Raw genomic sequence first — 15,000 nt, forward strand, 5'->3', positions numbered from 1 at the left:
TCCCATATAAATGTACAGGAAAACAGAGAAAACATTTTTTTTTTCAGATAATTTATTGTAAATATACACTCCAAAAACAGTTCAAAGAGATAAAATTCCCTTTCATTTCTTTTCTCCTCATTTTTTCTCTCTTTTTTTCTTTCTTTTTCTCTTTTCCCCCTTCTTCCCCCTCCTTCCTTTTCCTCCCCCCCCTTAACAGACTATTGTTCCCCAGCTTTGGCGCAATCGGTTAGCGCGTTCGGCTGTTAACTGAAAGGTTGGTGGTTCGAGCCCACCCAGGGACGTGTGAAATGCCGGAGTTTTGCACGCGCGTCAGGTGTCCACTGACGCCTATGCCATTCTTAGGGTTGCGAGGCACAGCTTTCTCAGGGCGTTTATCTTGTGCACCTTCAATAAGCTGGCTTGTTTTAAAAGAATTCAGCGGCGGGTGTTTGGTGAACATTTTCACCAGCTCGAGTAGTTTGCTGTGGCATGTGGATGCCTTCTTTACCGATGATCTGTCTCTGGGGCTCATCTAGTTGACATAGTATCCGCTGACATTCGGCTGAAGGTGCTGATCCACCATCTGCTCTTGGTACGGACTGGAACCGGGGGACTGTAGTGACCATCAGATCGGAATACAGAATGGATCTGGTGGCTACGGTGACCTCAGAATAAGAAGAAACAGACTAATATTAATGTAGATGCAAAAGTTCCATGTTGCCACAAAGTCAATACCCCACCGGGATGACTTGAAATACAGTCAGCATCGGCAATTTTTGCCAATCTCTCTGGAGGCTTGTTGAGAAAGATAGTCTTGCTTCGTTTTGTTTCCTTTTATTGGCGTGGCTGGTTGTTGGTCCTCGTCAAAGAGGTGTCCACCGATCGTAGCGTGCCGGAGCCAGAAGACTTGTTGTTTTGTCAATATGTTCTCAAGACTTTGCGGCAGGTATCAATAAACTGAACTGAGTGTGTCAGATAGGGAAGACACGCAAAAATTGCAGAGTGGGGTCCCCAGGAACGAGGATCACTGCTAAACGCACCGAACGACGAGGATGGGATTCGAACCCACGCGTGCCGAGCACAATGGATTAGCAGTCCATCGCCTTAACCACTCGGCCACCTCGTCATACTACGTGGCACCTTTTATTTAGCACTCCCGATTCAGATCATCAGCTCATTAGTAGAGAACTCAGAGAACTGAACTGAGTGTGTTAGATAAGGAGGACACACAAAAAGTTCAGCATGGGGTCCCCAGGACCTAGATTAAGGTCCAGTGCTAAAGGAACCGAACGACAAGGATGGGATTAGCAGTCCATCGCCTTAACCACTCGGCCTCCCCGCCCCCTTGCTGACTGAGAGAGGCCATGCTGCGGACCTTTTCAGCTGCTGCTGCTGTGCTTTCAGCAGGCTGTTTTGAGCACAGAGGGAATAGTGAATGAGCCGTCTTTTACACACCTCTAATCTGTTCCGTAGAAACACGGTGCAGCAACCCGTGCCAGGAGACTGTTTGTGCGGCAGTTTAAAGCTTGCTACCACCTTGTCGGTTCACATCCACGTAGGTGCCTGAAAAGGTCACGACCGTCGCCGGCATTCTTTCGCAGAGGCAATATTGTAGCCTATGAGGTTTATCCGAGGCGCGATCATTGCTGGTTGAAAACTTTACCCAATACCCCGCCAGGATGACTTGAAATACAGTCAGCTTTGGCAATTTTTGCTAGCCTCTCTGGAGAAAAAGTATCCTTGTTTCGTTTAGGTTTTGTTTTTCGTCAAAAAGGTGTCTGCTGATGATTGAGCGCCAGAGCCAGAAGGCTTGTTGTTTTGTAAATATGTCCTCAAGACGGGTATCATTAAACTGCAGCGCAATTACGGCTCACCGTTACCCATTGTAAACAGGTTGGGCCTGTCTGGTCCGGTGGGCTCTCAGTGGCGCTAAAGCTTCCAGTGCATGTCGAGCACAATGTATTAGCCTTCCACCGCCTTAACCGCTGGACCACCTCGTCATCTTGCGTGGTTTCTTTGTATAACACTCCTGAATCATGTGCATGTGGATGCCTTCTTCGTCTTTTGTTTCAGCCGCCGAGGGCCTGTTTTCCACTGAGGCCCTGCGTCAAACTCCCTATGAGACACAATCGAACGTTAGTAGTAACCTCCGATTACGGCCGAATGTGGATTCTGCTCGGACGACGGGGCACCGGTACATCCTTTGTAGCTTTGGCTTGTTAGCCAAACGCTACAGCAGTTTGCCATTTCCCATGAAATCATCCTTGATTTCCTTAAGAAAGGTGCCCCAAATTGGTGGAAAATCACATCTCAACCATACGCTGTCCAAAGCATTGACCCGCCTTCACGCGTCAAAACAGAACGTGTTGTTGGCTTGCACTGCTGGGTCAAACTGCGCTTCCCAAAAACAGATTGGGTCAAAACCGACAGAAGAAAACTCTAAGCCTGCTCTAAGCCCTACCCACGGGGAGGGCTCGACAGTCTCGCACAACGCGAGAGCCTCCGTTTCGCCTGTGTAATTTGGGGGCCGATGAAAACTGGGTCCGACCCGGTGAAGAAGCCCACGACCAGCACGGCTAGCTCAGTCGGTAGAGCATGAGACTCTTAATCTCAGGGTCGTGGGTTCGAGCCCCACGTTGGGCGGCTCAGTTGACTCTCTTTCTTCCCAAAAGGGTGGCGGGCTCCAGCGTGCCCATTCGCCGCGCAGGCTGAGCGGATTTTGAGAGCTCCGGAAACATCTTTCAAAACAGATGTCGCGGTTAGTGCGAGCGATTTTAATCCCTATCACTAACCCTAACCCTTTCTTTTACACCGGTGATCCGGCAGCAGCAAGCAGCAGCGGCTGTCTCTGTGGCGCAATCGGTTAGCGCGTTCGGCTGTTAACTGAAAGGTTGGTGGTTCGAGCCCACCCAGGGACGTGTGAAATGCCGGAGTTTTGCACGCGCGTCAGGTGTCCACTGACGCCTATGCCATTCTTAGGGTTGCGAGGCACAGCTTTCTCAGGGCGTTTATCTTGTGCACCTTCAATAAGCTGGCTTGTTTTAAAAGAATTCAGCGGCGGGTGTTTGGTGAACATTTTCACCAGCTCGAGTAGTTTGCTGTGGCATGTGGATGCCTTCTTTACCGATGATCTGTCTCTGGGGCTCATCTAGTTGACATAGTATCCGCTGACATTCGGCTGAAGGTGCTGATCCACCATCTGCTCTTGGTACGGACTGGAACCGGGGGACTGTAGTGACCATCAGATCGGAATACAGAATGGATCTGGTGGCTACGGTGACCTCAGAATAAGAAGAAACAGACTAATATTAATGTAGATGCAAAAGTTCCATGTTGCCACAAAGTCAATACCCCACCGGGATGACTTGAAATACAGTCAGCATCGGCAATTTTTGCCAATCTCTCTGGAGGCTTGTTGAGAAAGATAGTCTTGCTTCGTTTTGTTTCCTTTTATTGGCGTGGCTGGTTGTTGGTCCTCGTCAAAGAGGTGTCCACCGATCGTAGCGTGCCGGAGCCAGAAGACTTGTTGTTTTGTCAATATGTTCTCAAGACTTTGCGGCAGGTATCAATAAACTGAACTGAGTGTGTCAGATAGGGAAGACACACAAAAATTGCAGAGTGGGGTCCCCAGGAACTAGGATCACTGCTAAACGTACCGAACGACGAGGATGGGATTCGAACCCACGCGTGCAGAGCACAATGGATTAGCAGTCCATCGCCTTAACCACTCGGCCACCTCGTCATATTACGTGCCGCCTTTTATTTAGCACTCCCGATTCAGATCATCAGCTCATTAGTAGAGAACTCAAAGAACTGAACTGAGTGTGTTAGATAAGGAGGACACACAAAAAGTTCAGCATGGGGTCCCCAGGACCTAGATTAAGGTCCAGTGCTAAAGGAACCGAACGACAAGGATGGGATTAGCAGTCCATCGCCTTAACCCTCTGGGGACTGAGGGTGTTTTTGGGCCCTGAAAAAGTTTTGACATGCCCTGACATTTGTGCTTTTTTCAGTATCTTAAAAACATATGAATGGCCCAAATCTGATTATATTGTAATCAGCACAATTTGGGCTACAATAATATGTAAGCAACATGAATGTACATGTTGGTGTTTTTGAGAAAACAACGTTTATGCGTGCTTAGTGAAAAACAAAATTTTTGAAGTCACTGAAATAAAGTCATGAAACACATACAGAATATTTTTTCACAAGACTTTGAGAACTGGATGTGTTAGGCTAGAGTTTTTTCTATCAAATGATGTGAAAATCATCTCGTTCACTTGTTTACACAAAACAGTATATTGATTTAAATTTTTGAAGACACTTTTTGTTTAGAATGGCTGTATGCGAAGAAGGCGTGAATGATCATGAATAATGCTGTGATTCACACCTGAGAAGACAAAGACCTGCATAATGAGCCGCATAATTAGTTATTCAGTCAGATGACTGAGAGGAACAAAGGAATGAATGAAGGAGGAATATAAGGACAAAATATGTTTGTAGCTTATTTTGAATAGATTTATTTATCAAGAAAAATAACTTGAGATTCACTTGTGAACTTCTTTAACATCTGAAGATGGTACAGTGCTCTCAGGAAAACAGTTTGAGGAGACTCAAGTAAATGTCAGCAGGATTCATGTGTTGAGCAGGTTTACAATCACTAAAAACAACAAAACAAAACATCTGTGAGCATGTTAATATCAACAGCATCATACTATTTATTTATATATATATTATGATTTTGTAGTCATAGACCCACGCATTTTGTACAACAGTAAAAAGGACATTTTATATCTGAGAAACTAAATAAAAATCGTGTTAAACATCCATTCGAGAACACAGTATTAATACATATTGTCAAAACATACACTAAGTGTAAACCCTCATATTACATCCTACTGTTGTAAGATACATTAATAACTAAATAAATAATTATGATCTTATAGTCAAACATAAGCATGCTTTGTGTGAATACAAAGAAACTAGGCTATATTATAACTGTTAAGCTTAAATGTGAACACTATAACCTTTATATTGCATCATTCTTTATTGAACAGACTATTAAAAACATACTGGAATCGTGAGTCCTTTAGATGCAGTGAAATGAAACGTACTTTATAATGTTTCACTTGCTGTAGTCAGGAATTATAGTTGGCAAAAAGTCTTAACTGGTAAAATGTTTGCACATTCTGTCACAGTAACAACTAAGTAGGCTAATAAGAGAAAAAAAAACTTACTCATGTCTTCTGAAGTACGTTTTATTCCTGACAGAGTCTTCTTCCAGAAATGACTAACTTGAACGAAGTTTCTCCTTTGTTTACCGTGATGTGGGCGTCTACTTTTGGCGCGGCGCCCTCACGTGGACGATTTGAATATGAATAGCGAACAGCTCGTGGGCGTGATCTAATTATAAAATAATGAAGCAGACCGGAGAGACTGGACATCGTGTTGGTTTCATATTGATTATTTTATCACAGGATATTTGTTTTCGGTAAAACTTACTTCGTTTAAAAGTATACATATCAAGCTTTGTCTAGACATATTGCTCATGTCTCTGTGTTGTATATTGGCTGAGTTATAGTCTATTTTACTGACGCCTTTCTGAATGAAGATCACGGAGATCAACGCGGCAGACAGCACACCCTTTTTGTTTTCTTTATTTTGCAAAATCACAATGTTTTTTTGATTTTGTGAGTATATACAAATAAAAGTAGACCCTTTACAGATTCGATTGATGTACTGCTTTTATCTGTACAATCAGAAATGACAAAGTAATTAAAGTTCCTTTTGGGAAACTGCCTCAAAACGCCCCAGGGCGTTTTTCGTCCGCAGGGGGTTAACCACTCGGCCTCCCCGCCCCCTTGCTGACTGAGAGAGGCCATGCTGCGGACCTTTTCAGCTGCTGCTGCTGTGCTTTCAGCAGGCTGTTTTGAGCACAGAGGGAATAGTGAATGACCCGTCTTTTACACACCTCTAATCTGTTCCGTAGAAACACGGTGCAGCAACCCGTGCCAGGAGACTGTTTGTGCGGCAGTTTAAAGCTTGCTACCACCTTGTCGGTTCACATCCACGTAGGTGCCTGAAAAGGTCACGACCGTCGCCGGCATTCTTTCGCAGAGGCAATATTGTAGCCTATGAGGTTCATCCGAGGCGCGATCATTGCTGGTTGAAAACTTTACCCAATACCCCGCCAGGATGACTTGAAATACAGTCAGCTTTGGCAATTTTTGCTAGCCTCTCTGGAGGCTTAGAGTATTGTTGAGAAAAAGTATCCTTGTTTCGTTTAGGTTTTGTTTCTCGTCAAAAAGGTGTCTGCTGATGATTGAGCGCCAGAGCCAGAAGGCTTGTTGTTTTGTAAATATGTCCTCAAGACGGGTATCATTAAACTGCAGCGCAATTACGGCTCACCGTTACCCATCGTAAACAGGTTGGGCCTGTCTGGTCCGGTGGGCTCTCAGTGGCGCTAAAGCTTCCAGTGCATGTCGAGCACAATGTATTAGCCTTCCACCGCCTTAACCGCTGGACCACCTCGTCATCTTGCGTGGTTTCTTTGTATAACACTCCTGAATCATGTGCATGTGGATGCCTTCTTCGTCTTTTGTTTCAGCCGCCGAGGGCCTGTTTTCCACTGAGGCCCTGCGTCAAACTCCCTATGAGACACAATCGAACGTTAGTAGTAACCTCCGATTACGGCCGAATGTGGATTCTGCTCGGACGACGGGGCACCGGTACATCCTTTGTAGCTTTGGCTTGTTAGCCAAACGCTACAGCAGTTTGCCATTTCTCATGAAATCATCCTTGATTTCCTTAAGAAAGGTGCCCCAAATTGGTGGAAAATCACATCTCAACCATACGCTGTCCAAAGCATTGACCCGCCTTCACGCGTCAAAACAGAACGTGTTGTTGGCCCGCACTGCTGGGTCAAACTGCGCTTCCCAAAAACAGATTGGGTCAAAACCGACAGAAGAAAACTCTAAGCCTGCTCTAAGCCCTACCCACGGGGAGGGCTCGACAGTCTCGCACAACGCGAGAGCCTCCGTTTCGCCTGTGTAATTTGGGGGCTGATGAAAACTGGATCCGACCCGGTGAAGAAGCCCACGACCAGCCCGGCTAGCTCAGTCGGTAGAGCATGAGACTCTTAATCTCAGGGTCGTGGGTTCGAGCCCCACGTTGGGCGGCTCAGTTGACTCTCTTTCTTCCCAAAAGGGTGGCGGGCTCCAGCGTGCCCATTCGCCGCGCAGGCTGAGCGGATTTTGCGAGCTCCGGAAACATCTTTCAAAACAGATGTCGCTGTTAGTGCGATCGATTTTAATCCCTATCACTAACCCTAACCCTTTCTTTTACACCGGTGATCCGGCGGCAGCAAGCAGCAGCGGCTGTCTCTGTGGCGCTACCTGGAGCAGGATCGTCTGTTTCTGCGGCCGTCTCCTCGTCCAATCGCCGATCTCGCAAAATGTAAATGTAGTCATTCTTTATGACAATTTACCGTGTTTTTACTGTAATGAATCGTAGTAACCATGTTGTGTTTTTGGCTGATCGATTACAACTGTATGAACACAGTCTTACTATAAATTAAAATCCGAATGAACAAAACAAACAAAACCCATTTTCCTTGTGTTTATCTTTATTTACCATGGTTTTACTATAGTGAGAGTGTAGTAATCATGTTTTGTTTTCATGAATTGCCTATAATCTCTCATTTTAAACACTGTTTGCCTGTAATCTTACTCATTAAACTAAATTTACTCGTTCTGAAGTTGGATTTATTTTTCAGCTGTAAATGGTCATTCCTTATGACAATTCACCATGTTATTACCATAGTGAAAGCCTAGTTGTGTTTTTGGCTGATCGATTACAACTGTATGAACACAGTCTTACTATAAATTAAAATCTGAATGAACAAAAAAACGTTGTGCTTGTGTTCATTGTCATTTACCATGGTTTTACTATAGTGAAAGTGTAGTAATCATGTTTTCTTTTCATGCCTTGCCTATAATATCACATATTAAACACAGTTTGCCTGTAATCTTACTTATTAAACTCAATATAAACAGTCTTACTATGAATTAAATCGTGAATGAAAAAATCACCATGGTTTTACTAATGTGAAAGTGAAATGATCATGTTTGGTTTTCATGACTTGCCTAAAATCTCTCATATAAAACACCATTTGCCTGTAATTTTGCATAATAAACATGTATTCTTTTTTTTTCAGTTTGATTAGGATTTAAAAAATGTTTTGTTGTAGAAATTGTCATTTCTAATTAAAATGTAATTTGATTTTGCTATGTGTGACTGTAGTAATCAAGTTTTGAGTTTGCAGATGGATTACCATTTGTATAAACACAGATAAAAGTGCTACAAATAATAATTAAAATGAAAACGCAATGTTATATAGACATAAAGGGAGGGTAACACTTTATTTTACATTGTCATTAATACACGCTATATGTAGTTACTATAGCAATAACAGTAAATTATAAATAATTGGATGCAACTAATTATAAACCAAACAAAACACTAGTCTTATCCCTATAGTAACTGCATATGGTAATTTAATATTCAAATACTTATATGCATAATTGTAGTTTAACACCTTTGAAAGTGTAACCTTATTTTGCTTTATTAGTAATAAAATAATGTTTAATTGTTGTAATGGGTGCCATGATTTAGTCAGCTTGAATAGATATGATTGTATCATTATAAATAAATTAAAATTATTTGTGTAGTTGTCCAATACTTGCAAAAATACACTTTACTCACTATTATTTCCCTATTATATTTAGATGAGCACAAAGCCAAAGAGCCACAAGGTCATGGGTGATGGCGAGTGGATGGCCAGGTTAAGGACTTTTGCCAGCTCTGGGGTTTGTCCGTCTGGAGGCAACAGACCAGCACCACGGCAGCGGAAGTGGTACAAGCTCTACCAGAAGGTAAAGTTACCTGTATCTCATTGTAGAATATGAATGTGTACATTATTTGTCAAACATTTTAACACATGACTGTGTTTAATGTTTTTGAAAGAAGTGACTTGTTAAGCCTGCAATTATTTGATCAAAAATACTGGAAAAAAACTTGTACTGCATATTTGTATTTATTTTTTATTTTTTTTAAATGAAAACTGATATGTTTTGCAGAATTCATTGATGAATAAAAAGTTAAAAGAACAGCATTAATTTCTCTTTTGAACAGTCCTGTATATCGTTAAAGAAGATTTTCTATTTGATTTCTAATGCTGTTCTTTATTGAACTTTTTATTCTTCAATGAATCCTAAAAAAAGTATCACAGATTACATAAAAAAATACATTAAGCAGCACAACTGTGACCAACATTGGTCATAAATTAAATTCTAAAATGATAGCTAAATATTCAGCGTTGATGACAGAAATAATTTGAATTTAAAGTTTATGGAACTATAAATTTAAACTGTAATGACATTTTACAATATTACTGATGTTTTCTTTATTTTGATCAAATAAATGCAGGATCGATGAGCATAAGGCACTTCTTTCAAAAAACATTAAAAATAGTGATGTGTCCAAACTTTTGACTGATCCTGTATTTGTGTTTCCTTTTATTAAATTTTGTTTTGGTTTTTTATAGGAGAGCTGCTTGGTGTTGACTACCTCCTGCGTCAGACTGGACAGCCCCTGGTAGTGGACCCTGACTCAGAAGAGACAGAGAACATGCTGGAGGATGTGGATGAAGGCGAGGATGAAGAAGACGAGGGCTTTGAGGAGGACCAAACACTTGACATTACTGTGACGAGTCTTACTGATGACCCAAGCTTCTCTCTGTCCTCCACCCAGCCTGTGCCTTCCTTTACTATGCCTCCTTCACGCCAGGTGCCTCAGCATCTCCTGACAAGTCTGTGGTATGTAAATATATTGTTGTATGCATGTATGTAATTGTGTTTCATGTAATATTGTTAAATTTCTAGGAAAATTCAAACTTCACTGTACTCATAATGCTGTTCATTTCTGTTTTTTTTTTCTCCCAGGCTTTGCATAGTGCTGGTGTGCTGGACAAAAGTGGACAGCCTTGTGGAGTATCTTGTGGAGCTCAGGAATCAGCCATCTCTGGCTCTCACCAACCAGCAGGTCAGTTTCTCTACTTTTTCTTCTTGACCTGTCCCATGTTAACACTACCACTTGTTTTGTTTTCTCATTTGCCATGTATTATATGCTCTCTCTGCTTAGGTGGGCAATATAGTTGGCAGAACCTGCTGGATTACGATAAGAAGAGAGTGGTGTTTGCTGTCAGACACCAGAGCAGGCTGGACACAGGGTCACTCCAGGAGTGGAGAGCGTGAAGAGGCAGACATTCACCACCACTGCCCCACTTGCCCAGTGGCCAGATTGTTGTCGCCTGATAGAGACCATTTCAAGCTCTGTGCCATCCATAAGAGTCCAAAAAAGAAAGGGGATAAAGTTTTATTTATCGGTATTGTTTTCTGCTTTCTGTTCTTTTGCACTTTCAAAACATGCACAGGAGTCATTAATATTTTAAAGTTTTATTCATTTGTATTGTTTTGTGCTTTCTGTTCATTTCACTTGCAGTTAATGCACAAGACAGAGCCATGGACATTGGACGGTTTTGTTTATATGTATAGTGATTGATGTGACTGATTGAAAAATAAAAGTTTGGTCATGATCAAATAACTCTTTTTGTTTGTCATTGTTACAGTATCATTAAACAGTTATACGCCCTTTTAAAAATGTTGATAAATTTGGGGATGATTTAATACATAAATGTACAATTTTTTGTACTATAAGTTTTAGAACATAACTACAGCCGAAATATATTTAAAGTGCAAAAACTTTGAATAAAATATCAATAATCAGTCATATAAATCTAAAAAAAATATTAATTTGTCATTTCAAAAATGATTTCATTCATTTGGACATCATTTATGTGATAATTACTGATAAATAAAACATTCAGTAAACACTTCAATCTATGGCAACACTGTAATATGAACTGGAAAGCTTGTGATCATCCTTAGTCCCATATAAATGTACAGGAAAATAGAGAAAACATTTTTTTTTCAGATAATTTATTGTAAATATACACTCCAAAAACATTGCTTTAAAGGACAAAGAGATAAAATTCCCTTTCACTTCTTTTCTCCTCATTTTTTTCTTTTCTCTCTCTTTTTTCTTTCTTTTTCTCTTTTCCCCCTTCTCCCCCCTCCTTCCTTTTCTTCCCCCCCCTTAACAGACTATTGTTCCCCAGCTTTGGCGCAATCGGTTAGCGCGTTCGGCTGTTAACCGAAAGGTTGGTGGTTCGAGCCCACCCAGGGACGTGTGAAATGCCGGAGTTTTGCACGCGCGTCAGGTGTCCACTGACGCCTATGCCATTCTTAGGGTTGCGAGGCACAGCTTTCTCAGGGCGTTTATCTTGTGCACCTTCAATAAGCTGGCTTGTTTTAAAAGAATTCAGCGGAGGGTGTTTGGTGAACATTTTCACCAGCTCGAGTAGTTTGCTGTGGCATGTGGATGCCTTCTTTACTGATGATCTGTCTCTGGGGCTCATCTAGTTGACATAGTATCCGCTGACATTCGGCTGAAGGTGCTGATCCACCATCTGCTCTTGGTACGGACTGGAACCGGGGGACTGTAGTGACCATCAGATCGGAATACAGAATGGATCTGGTGGCTACGGTGACCTCAGAATAAGAAGAAACAGACTAATATTAATGTAGATGCAAAAGTTCCATGTTGCCACAAAGTCAATACCCCACCGGGATGACTTGAAATACAGTCAGCATCGGCAATTTTTGCCAATCTCTCTGGAGGCTTGTTGAGAAAGATAGTCTTGCTTCGTTTTGTTTCCTTTTATTGGCGTGGCTGGTTGTTGGTCCTCGTCAAAGAGGTGTCCACCGATCGTAGCCTGCCGGAGCCAGAAGACTTGTTGTTTTGTCAAAATGTTCGCAAGACTTTGCGGCAGGTATCAATAAACTGAACTGAGTGTGTCAGATAGGGAAGACACAAAAATTGCAGAGTGGGGTCCCCAGGAACGAGGATCACTGCTAAACGTACCGAACGACGAGGATGGGATTCGAACCCACGCGTGCAGAGCACAATGGATTAGCAGTCCATCGCCTTAACCACTCGGCCACCTCGTCATATTACGTGGCGCCTTTTATTTAGCACTCCCGATTCAGATCATCAGCTCATTAGTAGAGAACTCAAAGAACTGAACTGAGTGTGTTAGATAAGGAGGACACACAAAAAGTTCAGCATGGGGTCCCCAGGACCTAGATTAAGGTCCAGTGCTAAAGGAACCGAACGACAAGGATGGGATTAGCAGTCCATCGCCTTAACCACTCGGCCTCCCCGCTCCCTTGCTGACTGAGAGAGGCCATGCTGCGGACCTTTTCAGCTGCTGCTGCTGTGCTTTCAGCAGGCTGTTTTGAGCACAGAGGGAATAGTGAATGAGCCGTCTTTTACACACCTCTAATCTGTTCCGTAGAAACACGGTGCAGCAACCCGTGCCAGGAGACTGTTTGTGCGGCAGTTTAAAGCTTGCTACCACCTTGTCGGTTCACATCCACGTAGGTGCCTGAAAAGGTCACGACCGTCGCCGGCATTCTTTCGCAGAGGCAATATTGTAGCCTATGAGGTTTATCCGAGGCGCGATCATTGCTGGTTGAAAACTTTACCCAATACCCCGCCAGGATGACTTGAAATACAGTCAGCTTTGGCAATTTTTGCTAGCCTCTCTGGAGGCTCAGAGTATTGTTGAGAAAAAGTAGCCTTGTTTCGTTTAGGTTTTGTTTCTCGTCAAAAAGGTGTCTGCTGATGATTGTGCGCCAGAGCCAGAAGGCTTGTTGTTTTTTAAATATGTCCTCAAGACGGATGTCATTAAACTGCAGCGCAATTACCGCTCACCGTTACCCATCGTAAACAGGTTGGGCCTGTCTGGTCCGGTGGGCTCTCAGTGGCGCTAAAGCTTCCAGTGCATGTCGAGCACAATGTATTAGCCTTCCACCGCCTTAACCGCTGAACCACCTCGTCATCTTGCGTGGTTTCTTTGTTTAACACTCCTGAATCATGTGCATGTGGATGCCTTCTTCGTCTTTTGTTTCAGCCGCCGAGGGCCTGTTTTCCACTGAGGTCCTGCGTCAGACTCCCTATGAGACACAATCGAACGTTAGTAGTAACCTCCGATTACGGCCGAATGTGGATTCTGCTCGGACGACGGGGCACCGGTACATCCTTTGTAGCTTTGGCTTGTTGGCCAAACGCTACAGCAGTTTGCCATTTCCCATGAAATCATCCTTGAGGTGCCCCAAATTGGTGGAAAATCACATCTCAACCATACACTGTCCAAAGCATTGGCCCGCCTTCACGCGGCAAAACAGAACGTGTTGTTGGCCCGCACTGCTGGGTCAAACTGCGCTTCCCAAAAACAGATTGGGTCAAAACCGACAGAAGAAAACTCTAAGCCTGCTCTAAGCCCTACCCACGGGGAGGGCTCGACAGTCTCGCACAACGCGAGAGCCTCCGTTTCGCCTGTGTAATTTGGGGGCCGATGAAAACTGGGTCCAACCCGGTGAAGAAGCCCATGACCAGCCCGGCTAGCTCAGTCGGTAGAGCATGAGACTCTTAATCTCAGGGTCGTGGGTTCGAGCCCCACGTTGGGCGGCTCAGTTGACTCTCTTTCTTCCCAAAAGGGTGGCGGGCTCCAGCGTGCCCATTCGCCGCGCAGGCTGAGCGTACTTTGCGAGCTCCGGAAAAATCTTTCAAAACAGATGTCGCTGTTAGTGCGAGCGATTTTAATCACTAACCCTAACCCTTTCTTTTACACCGGTGATCCGGCGGCAGCAAGCAGCAGCGGCTGGAGCAGGATCGTCTGTTTCCGCGGCTGTCTCCTCGTCCAATCGCCAATCTCGCCGTCCATTGTGAGAATGGACGAGAGCCAATCGCGTCGCTCGCCGTCCATTGTGAGAATGGATGAGAGCCAATCGCGTCGCTCGCCGTCCATTGTGAGAATGGACGAGGCGCCAATCGCATCGCTCGAGCTCCTTTGTTGAGAGCCACTCACCATGCTTAGTTTCATTCTAAGTCAGGTTCAAAAATCAGACGAACGGAATATAGGATAACTTTTCAATGTAAGTAATACATGTTTTCTTCTTTCTTTCTCTCTGTTTACAATGTTCTCAATTGGTAACTCGTTACGTTTTCGTCCGTCATTCATCTGTGTTTTGTGTTCACAAACTTTTGACTCGCGAATTGCCCATAATGAAACACCGTTTAAATGTAATCTTACTTTCTAAAGTCTATTTACACGTTCTTAAGTTCTATTTAAATGGTGGAAAAAACGCGTTTCAGCTGTAAGTGCAGTCATTCCTTATGACAGTTTACCGTGTTTTTACTATAGTGAATCGTAGTAACCATGTTGTGTTTTTGGCTGATCGATTACAACTGTATGAACACAGTCTTACTATAAATGAAAATCTGAATGAATAGCAACAACAAAAAACGTTGTGCTTGTGTTTGTCGTCATTTACCATGGCTTTACTATAGTGAAAGTGTAGTAATCATGTTTCCTTGCCTATAATCTCACATATTAAACACAATTGTGCCTATAATCGTACTTATTAAACTCAGTTTACTCGTTCTTTAAGTGTAAACACAGTCTTACTATAAATTAAAATATGAATGAAAAAAACAAGTAATTTACCATGCTTTTACTAAAGTGAAAGTGTAATAATCATGTTTTGTTTTCATGATTTGCCTATAATCTCACATATAAAACACCATTTGCCTGTAATTTTGCATAGTAAACACATTTATTCTATTTAAAGTTTGATTTGGATTTAAAAATATGTTTAGTTGTAGACATTTCTAATTATCATTTAATGTGATTTTGCTATGTGTGAATGTAGTAATCAAGTTTTGTGTTTGCAGATGGATTACTATTTATATAAACAGATGCAAGTGCTACAAATAATAATTGAAATGAAAATTCAATGTTATATAGACATCCCTTACAAAAATTAAACATGGTTT

The 15,000-nt window shown here is 42.7% G+C and overlaps 8 non-coding genes across 8 annotated transcripts; 6 read left to right on the forward strand and 2 right to left on the reverse strand.

Annotated features, from left to right (window-relative positions):
* Positions 1-1,571: 1,571 nt before the first annotated feature.
* On the forward strand, positions 1,572-1,712 carry LOC141284928 (U4 spliceosomal RNA). The gene has a single exon (XR_012338516.1). It is a non-coding gene; the product is annotated as a U4 spliceosomal RNA (small nuclear RNA).
* A 1,114-nt stretch (positions 1,713-2,826) lies between these two features.
* On the forward strand, positions 2,827-2,900 carry trnan-guu (transfer RNA asparagine (anticodon GUU)). The gene has a single exon. It is a non-coding gene; the product is annotated as a tRNA-Asn (tRNA).
* A 742-nt stretch (positions 2,901-3,642) lies between these two features.
* On the reverse strand, positions 3,643-3,724 carry trnas-gcu (transfer RNA serine (anticodon GCU)). Its single transcript has one exon. It is a non-coding gene; the product is annotated as a tRNA-Ser (tRNA).
* A 2,363-nt stretch (positions 3,725-6,087) lies between these two features.
* On the forward strand, positions 6,088-6,228 carry LOC141283968 (U4 spliceosomal RNA). The gene has a single exon (XR_012338340.1). It is a non-coding gene; the product is annotated as a U4 spliceosomal RNA (small nuclear RNA).
* Positions 6,229-7,086: 858 nt separating this feature from the next.
* On the forward strand, positions 7,087-7,159 carry trnak-cuu (transfer RNA lysine (anticodon CUU)). Its single transcript has one exon. It is a non-coding gene; the product is annotated as a tRNA-Lys (tRNA).
* A 4,869-nt stretch (positions 7,160-12,028) lies between these two features.
* Positions 12,029-12,110, reverse strand: trnas-gcu (transfer RNA serine (anticodon GCU)). The gene has a single exon. It is a non-coding gene; the product is annotated as a tRNA-Ser (tRNA).
* Positions 12,111-12,573: 463 nt separating this feature from the next.
* Positions 12,574-12,714, forward strand: LOC141283666 (U4 spliceosomal RNA). Its single transcript, XR_012338189.1, has one exon. It is a non-coding gene; the product is annotated as a U4 spliceosomal RNA (small nuclear RNA).
* Positions 12,715-13,559: 845 nt separating this feature from the next.
* trnak-cuu (transfer RNA lysine (anticodon CUU)) lies at positions 13,560-13,632 on the forward strand. The gene has a single exon. It is a non-coding gene; the product is annotated as a tRNA-Lys (tRNA).
* Positions 13,633-15,000: the final 1,368 nt, after the last annotated feature.

Source organism: Garra rufa, chromosome 1 (assembly GCF_049309525.1).
Source record: "Garra rufa chromosome 1, GarRuf1.0, whole genome shotgun sequence".
Lineage (NCBI taxonomy): Eukaryota > Metazoa > Chordata > Actinopteri > Cypriniformes > Cyprinidae > Garra > Garra rufa.